The sequence below is a fragment of the Alexandromys fortis genome, unplaced genomic scaffold (assembly GCF_014885135.2).
Source record: "Alexandromys fortis isolate MF-2015 unplaced genomic scaffold, M_Fortis_MF-2015_v1.1 scaffold_4, whole genome shotgun sequence".
NCBI classification, from domain to species: domain Eukaryota; kingdom Metazoa; phylum Chordata; class Mammalia; order Rodentia; family Cricetidae; genus Alexandromys; species Alexandromys fortis.
The window spans coordinates 881,550-889,553 of NW_026067944.1; the positions used below are offsets into that span (position 1 = coordinate 881,550).

Below are 8,004 nucleotides of genomic sequence, written 5' to 3' on the forward strand. Positions count from 1 at the left end.
GATGCCCATCTTCCTCTTGAAGTAGATTGGTGCTGCCAGGAGCAGAGTGTCTCATTGTCATGAGAAACCCTAAGTTATTAAAACATTTAAAATGCCATATTCTATAATCTTTGAAAAATATGAAGAATGCCTATCTAAAATATATCTATGCATATCTAGAAAATCTTAACTAACATTACTACGAACTTGACTATTATGATTATCTATTAACAATCTATATTTCTAATTATACATTACATTTTTAAATGAACTACACAATCACAATACCTTAATCAAGATCAGAAATACATATACATATAACAAAACTGACCTTAAATCTCTATCAATAAAGCAAAATCTATACTAATGCAAATTATTCATATCTATATCATATCCCCCTTTAAATGTAAAAGAACATTTATAAACCATATTTGGGAACATGGGCGCAGTTTTTTCTCTCCAAAATGCTTCCTGCTGAATGGGGGGGCGTGGTTAATTAGGTCTTTCATGGTATAACCTGTGTGCTAGTTTCATCTCAGTTGGCAGGTAAGCGAAGCAATTTTCTTAAGATGTTTACAGCAACCCTTCAGGAGGGCGTGGTCCATCATACCAAATTGGGATAGAAGAAATCCACAGACTCTCATCCTCTGTGAAAACAATATAGGAAACTCCTTTCGAAAGCATCATGTCCTTAGATCCAAATTTCAAAGTCAAGGCATCAAAATCTCTATGTTGGATTAATTCAGCAGCATTTATAAACAAATATCTATTAGCATCTGTTGCTCCTTCCTCAGCATTCAAACAATTCGAAGAGAGCATAATAGCATACAGTATCAAGATTCTCTGTGTATTTTCCATCTTTGTATGCTTTATTTTAACCTCTATTTCGTTTATTTTTACTTTTATTTTATATTCTCTGTATCTCTTTGACCTGGAATAACTCTGTAGACCAGGCTCTCCTTGAACTCTCAGAGATCAGCCTGTCTCTGCCTCCCAGGCATTGGGATTAAAGGTGTACACTACCACACCTTGAACTCACAGAGATCTGTTTGTCTCTGCCTTCTAGGCACTGGGATTAAAGGCGTGTGCTACCACACCTTGAAGTCACAGAGGTCAATCTCCCTCTGCAATTCCAGCTTGTAGTGGGCCCATAGGTTGAATTACTTTGTTGACAGCTCTTAGATCTGTCACCATTATCCATTTACCAGATTTCTTTTTTACAACAAACACAGGAGAATTCCAAGGGCTGGTTGATTCTTCAATATGGTGAGCATCTAGTTGCTCTTGCACCAGCTGTTCCAATGCCTGCAATTTATCTTCAGCTAGAGGCCACTGTTTGATCCATATTGGCTTCTCAGTTAGCCATTTTAAAGGTAGGGCTGTTGGTACCTCTAAAGGTTTGCACCACCACTGCCCCGCTAAATATACATTTTTAAGATGCTACAAATCCCTGGACAGTGATGGTGCACACCTTTAAACCCTGGGAGGCAGGGGCAGGTAGACCTCTGTGAGGTCAAGTCTAGCACTTTCTACAAAGTGAGTTCTAGGTGAGCCAGAGCTGTTACACAAAGAAACCCTACCTTCAAAAACAAAACAACAAAAAGATGACTATAAGTCAACATGTTATATACACTGCACAGAGAAAATACACAGAGATGCAGCTCAGTAGAAAATCATTTGCCTGGCATGTATCAGGCCTTAGGTTCCATCCCAAGCACAAAATAAAGACAAAAAAATTACAGGGTTCCCTATAGTTCCAGCTACTCAAGGAAGCTGAGACAAAAGGATCCCTTTGAGCCTAAGAGTTCAAGGACAGGCCAGCCCTGCAACAACACAGTGACAACCACCTCTCTCAAAAAAAAAAAAAAAAAAAAGATAAAATGAGACCAATGATTTTACAATTAGATACAGGCAGGGTAGTACTCACTTACTGATTTGCTAGACAATCACAATTATCTAAAAATATTTTTTTTTAGTTTTTTTTTTAGTTTTTCAAGACAGGATTTCTCTGTAGCTTTGGAGCCTGTCCTGGAACTAGCTCTTGTAGACCAGGCTGGCCTGGAACTCACAGAGATCCGCCTGCCTCTGCCTCCCGAGTGCTGGGATTAAAGGCTGTACCACCACTGCCCGGCTTCTAAAAATTATTAAATTTCCCTCTCAATATAGTACTATGAAGTTGGATTTTTCTTCATGTACTTTGACCAGAAAACAGCAACTGATAGGGCTCATAAAACAATCCAGTTGTGTTCTATTAAGCTAAACACTAAATTACAAAATGTAATACAACTACCACTCTTTGGCAAGCTAATCTGGCATATTGTTATGTATCATTAAAGATGCTACTCATATTATCTATTTTTAGATTTAATTATTGGATATGTGAGTGTGTTGCCTGTATGTATTTTGTCCACCATATGTATGTGACCTATGAAGGTCAAAAGAAGGTATCAGATCCCCTGCAACTAGAATTAGGGATGACTGTAAGCTACCATGTGGACAGTAAGAACTGAACCTAGGTCCTCTAAAAGGGTAAGCAAGTGTTCTTAACCACTGACTCATCTCTCCAGCAGTTTATATTAACTTTTAATTCAGGCATTGATACATTTGAAGATGATTACTTATAACACAATAACTATAACATATATAACAATATCAACAAAAGCTTCTTAATCCTACATAAGAGCTGGGCAGTGGCAACTGCCTTTTTAATCCCAGTACTCAGGAGCCAGAGACAGGCGAATCTCTAGACACATGAGGCCAGCCTGATCGATTCAGGAGCAATTTCAGGACAGCCAGAGCTATACAGAGAAACCCTGTATCAGAAAAACAAAACTGTAGGGCCCTGGTCTCCCTTATTCCTGGGGTGCATTGGCGGGGACAGTTTGTTATTTGTTAACTAAGCTTCCTGTGTGTTTCCGTGCTATCCCTGCCCCACCTGGTGATTTAGTTGCAGGCAATCTTCTCCATTGTTAACTAAGTTTCCTGTGTGTTTATTTCCCACCTCCCTGGGTGGTGAGATCTTTGTGCTGCAGTTAGGTAGAAAAGGGCTTCCCCAAGTCTGAATAAACGGCATTCGCTTGATCTCCTATTGAATGACCCTGGTCTCTGTCTCTTGTGTTCAATCTCCAGGCCCTTGCCCGGACTCGCATTCGGTACAGCTGCGCGCGAACTGTACCGAGGGTGTAACACCAAAACCGGGTGTTACACAAAACAAAACAAATAAAGACAAACAAAAAGCTATTTAGAATCTGTGGTAATTTGAAAGTAATTGCCCCATAAACACAAAGGGAGTGGCACTATTAGGTGTAGCTTTGTTGGAGGAAGTGTATCACTATGGAGGTGGGATTTGAGGTCTCATATATGCTCAACCACGTTCAGTGTCTCAGACCACTTCCTGATGCTTGTGAGTCAAGACTCTTGGCTCCTTCTCCAACACCAGTGGCTACCGAAACAGCATGGGTCATGTCCTGCCCTGATGATAATTAACTAAACCTCTGGTGTCTCTTCACAGCAGTAGAAACCCTAGGACAGAATCCTACATGATCTTTAGGAGGACAAAGGAATTCTGAAATTTGAGAACAAAAACATTAGCCACAAGTGGTGGTACACACCTACCTGTAATCACAGCAGTTGGGAGGCCTGGGTTACACAGCAAGAACCTATGAAGGAAGAGGAAGAGAAAAAAAAGGGAAAGAGGCTGGGTGTGGTGCTTCACACCTGTAATCTCAGAGGGCTCTGTGGTGAGAAGCTCTCACTCCAAAAGACAGTAGGGAGGAGGGAGAGCACAGTGGGCGTCGGTCGGAAGTAGAAGTAGGTGTACTTCAAGGCCAGCCTGAGCTGCAGAAGGCTAAGGGAGTGAGCCACTACATTAAAATAACAATGTCTTTTTATTTACTGCTACAGGATAAGAATGAATCAAAAATTAGCATCATCCTATTCCCAAACAGAAAAGACCCATAGTCCTATAAATTGCCCTTGCTCCAGTGAATAAATTCCCACCCCATTCTCAGTCAAAGAACTATAATGAAACTCAGAGAAAGAGAGAGAGAGAGAGAGAGAGAGAGAGAGAGAGAGAGAGAGAGAGAAAAGTAGTAGGGATTCTGAGAAGAATGCCAACAGGAGAGAGGGAGAATGAGAGGTGAAAATGATTGAGATTTATCATAAAAATCAAACTGCCAAAGAGTAAAAAAGCAAAAATGACAGAGAATAATGCTTCATTACCAACTAGAATTACAGTAATAAACAAAGCTTCTGTAAATACAAAGCCAAAGAATTTTCACTGATGCATGTACACACATTAAAAAGCCTAAGCTTCAAAAGGGTTAACAGAATTCTAATAATCATCTTAGTTCATTACCAACAGTTGAGGGTATCCAGTGAACTCTAGGAAGGACAAACGTCATAAAAGTCATAGAAAAAAATCAACTATTATAAAAATACATCATTTTGAATTATACAGCGCTAGTCACTTTCATTTATAGGACAAACAACAATCAACTCTGTGTGTTGAAGTCAACAAAGACCATCCCGCAAAGGGAGTTAATGATATTCATCATAGTATCCTTTCTGTGAAGTATAATTTCTCAATTTAAATGTAGGCACAAAAACCTGGCAAGGAACAGATTAAATAAGATTAAGATAAATAGATTTTGAAGAAGGTAGGGCAACACTGAGGAGGCTCAGCTTCCCTGGAGTTCTGGTGACAGACATGTTCTCCCCAGTATAGCCACTCTTAGCTTTCAGGATCCATAAAGAACCCTAATTAAACTCATTGGCATTCCCACCCCAAAAGTAAAAGGGTCTAGCAGAAAAGAGAAAGGTGATCAGAGGGAATGGCAGAAAAAGAAGGGTAATGAGGGAGTAACTATATATAATTGAAAATATGAATACATGTGTTAAAATGTAATAGTGAAATAACTATAACATACTAATCAGCAACTTTTAGAAATTTTGTTCATTAAGAATTTATATTGCTAGGTATGGCGGCACAGGCCTTTAATCCCAACACTCTGGAGGCAGACACAGGCAGATCTCTGTGAGTTTGAGGACAGCCTGGTCTAGAGAATGATGAGCTCCAGGTCTGCCAAAGCTGTTACTCAGAGAAACGCTGTAAGGAAAAACCACACATGCAAGCACACGCAGGCACGCACACGCACGCACAGCGTGTCTACTACTACTAACTTCCTCGTTTCCTCAGACGATAAATTAGGAGTTTCCAAATTAAGCAGTTTCATTTAGTTTTGTTTTGTTCATGATAGTCTCGGTGGGAATTTTATAAAGTTTTTTCAAGTTGAAAAAAATTCATTAGTTAGTACCCTATGTAAAATGCAATCACAAAAGTGAAATACAGCTTCAGTTCACTGAAACCTTGACCAGCACAGCTGAAATTGTGTTTCACCGACTTTCTTATTTCTGATCCTAGAGCCCTTGCTCATGTTAAGCTATACACTACGATCGACATCCGCAGTCCATGCCGACACCTGAGCCTTTGAGTCAGCTCTCTCCTCCCACATGATCAAGTAGCAAACTCAGCTTGTCAGGCTTAGCCTTTTTTACCAGCTGAATCATCCCCTCGGCCCTCATTCCTACTTTTTAAAAATTGTTTAGATTGGGGGAGGAGCATCAGGTCACATCTCATTATTTCACCAAATAATATGCAGTTTTGTGCCTGGTGCAGTGGTGACCGCCTTTAATCCTAGCACTAGGGAGGCAGTGTTCCAGGCCAGCCTGAACTACATGGTGAGTCTTTGAAAACAGGAAAGAAAAATAAAAACAGTTGTTTTGTAATACCATTTAGGGACTGCATGGCTGCCACTGCTTCTTGCTACAAGAAATCCATTTCTGCTACGACTACAGTACTTCTTGTATCTTCCTGTACTTCCCACTCCCTCGCCTACCGCCACCCACTTGCACAACGCACCATTTGGAGGTGAGGTGTGGGGATCCGATTTTTGGACCTCTGGTGACAGGTTACTCTGCCGGTGCAAAACAAACCCCCGTTATAATCTGACGAGCGCGATCAAAATCTAATATCCAATTCACTTCCGCTCACACCTCTCCACCGTACAAAACTTCCTGGGGCCCTCAAAGGACCCTACCTGTGCTTCGGCCTCCATCTCCAGGATGCATTATTTCCTGAGATGGGGAACCGGGCCATCGCTCCCCTCCCAAGATGAAGACGCGGGAGTCGGGATCCCCCACATCCTGCCCGCAGGCTGCAGGGCCTCAGGGTTCAGACCGGGTCAGCGGGAGGCGCCGCCGCCGCAGCCCCGCTGCCGCAGGAGGCTGGAGAGCGACGGCGGAAAGACGGACGGACGGAAGGAGGGCGGGAGGCCGGGGGCGGGGACCAGGCCCCAGCTACCTGCGGACTCCGAACGCAGGCTGCCGGCAGTCGCCATGGCCGCAGCCACCTCCGGCCGTCCGAGGACCCCGGCTCCTCTGCGACTCTGACAGCCGGCAAGCAGCGGCAGGTGACGGCGCGACCGCCCACCTCAGGCGCCCGCGGCTGCGAGCCTTCCCGCCGGTTCCGGGGGTGCGAGCAGCCGGGACCCACGAGGAAGAGGCGTGCGGCGGGCGACAGCGAGGACAGCCGCCCGCCGTGGCGAGGGCCGTGGGGATGCTCACCTACCTCCTTGCTGCGCGGCCGGCGTCCGCCCGAAGCCCGGGGCGCTCACATCCGGGTACCCGGAGACGCTCAGCAGCTTCTGCCGCGACCGTCGCCGCCCGCGGCAAACACCAAACTTCCGGCGGCGGCGACGCCTCTCCGGTCAGATGGGGGTTACCTGGGGGCCGTCGTGGGTGCGCTTGCGCAGCGCTTCTCCAGCCCTAACCCGCTCAGCTGACGTGCCCAGAAGACGAAGATGGCCGCTACGCTCCCTGCGTGTCACGCAGTTTTCACCCGGGCCGAGACAGCCGGGCGTCGGGGAAAGGAGAGCGGAGTCCACACTCGGCGCAGGCGCACTGGGAGGCCTAGCGTGCGCGACTCCGCGGGTGGGCGCCCTTCGGGGCGGTGGCAGCGCCCCCTGTTGGTGACGGCTGGTCCTCGTGCTCGTCTCCGGCCCGGGAGATGGGACGGAGGGTAGAAGTACGATCCCCCCGAAGCCACATTGTGGAAGACCAGAGCTATCTTCTGACTGCCACATGCCAGCCGTGGCATATGTACAAGCAGCAAGCCCTGCAAGGTCTGGGCACCTCCACAGCCTGCAAACGCGAAAGTGTGATACGTTTCTCACTGCTATACTCAGGAAAAGAGAAGCTGAGTATGGAGTGAACCCCTTCCTTAGACTGATGGGGACGAAGTCAACCCAAGGGCCAGCCCTGCCGAGGATACCTCTATTGCCTGCTACCTGCTGAGGGGGTCATGGCAGGCAGAACACTTTATCCTAAAATCATACTGTGTTTACACTTTCTCTAAACAATGTCCAATCTGTGGATCACATATTCTAGTCATACACACACATAAATGAGAACTATAATAAATTTGTAAAACCCCTTTAAACTCACCCAAGGCCCCAAAAGGTGAGGGGTTTGCTCAGAATTTCCATCTTTTTCTGTGGGAGCTAATCCTTTGATCTTTCTTTAATAGTGGCCATTAAACCCTGCACTGGGCCGGGCAGTGGTGGCGCACGCCTTTAATCCCAGCACTTGGGAGGCAGAGGCAGGCGGATCTCTGTAAGTTCGAGGCCAGCCTGGTCTACAAGAGCTAGTTCCAGGACAGGAACCAAAAGCTACAGAGAAACCCTGTCTCGAAAATAAAAAAAATAAAAAAAAAAATAAAAACCCTGCACTGGTGGCACACGCCTTTACCCATTTAATATAAGCACTTGGGAGGCAGAGGCAAGTGAATCTCTTCCAGTTCGATCAAGGCTAGCCTAGTCCACAAAGAATGAGTTCCAGGACAGCGGGGGAGCATTAACATAAAGAAAAGGATTAAATGACCATTCTTATCTGAAAACTACACCAGATCACAGGATTTCACACTTTCTTTACCAATGTTCTTTTTTTTTTTTTTTTTTTTTTTTTTTT

At 44.9% G+C, this 8,004-nt stretch overlaps 1 protein-coding gene across 7 annotated transcripts in view; it reads right to left on the minus strand.

Annotated features, from left to right (window-relative positions):
• Nucleotides 1-6,912, minus strand: part of Esco1 (establishment of sister chromatid cohesion N-acetyltransferase 1) — a 90,384-nt gene extending 83,472 nt beyond the window's left edge. For 2 of the 7 annotated variants that reach the window (XM_050148830.1, XM_050148826.1), the window contains exon 1: nucleotides 6,608-6,905. The gene's annotated coding sequence lies outside the window, so the exon portion shown is untranslated. Of the gene's footprint in view, nucleotides 1-3,594; nucleotides 3,639-6,077; nucleotides 6,220-6,603 lie in introns of those variants that run through there. The other 5 variants (XM_050148827.1, XR_007592951.1, XM_050148828.1 and 2 more) reach the window with 5 other exon arrangements.
• Nucleotides 6,913-8,004: the final 1,092 nt, after the last annotated feature.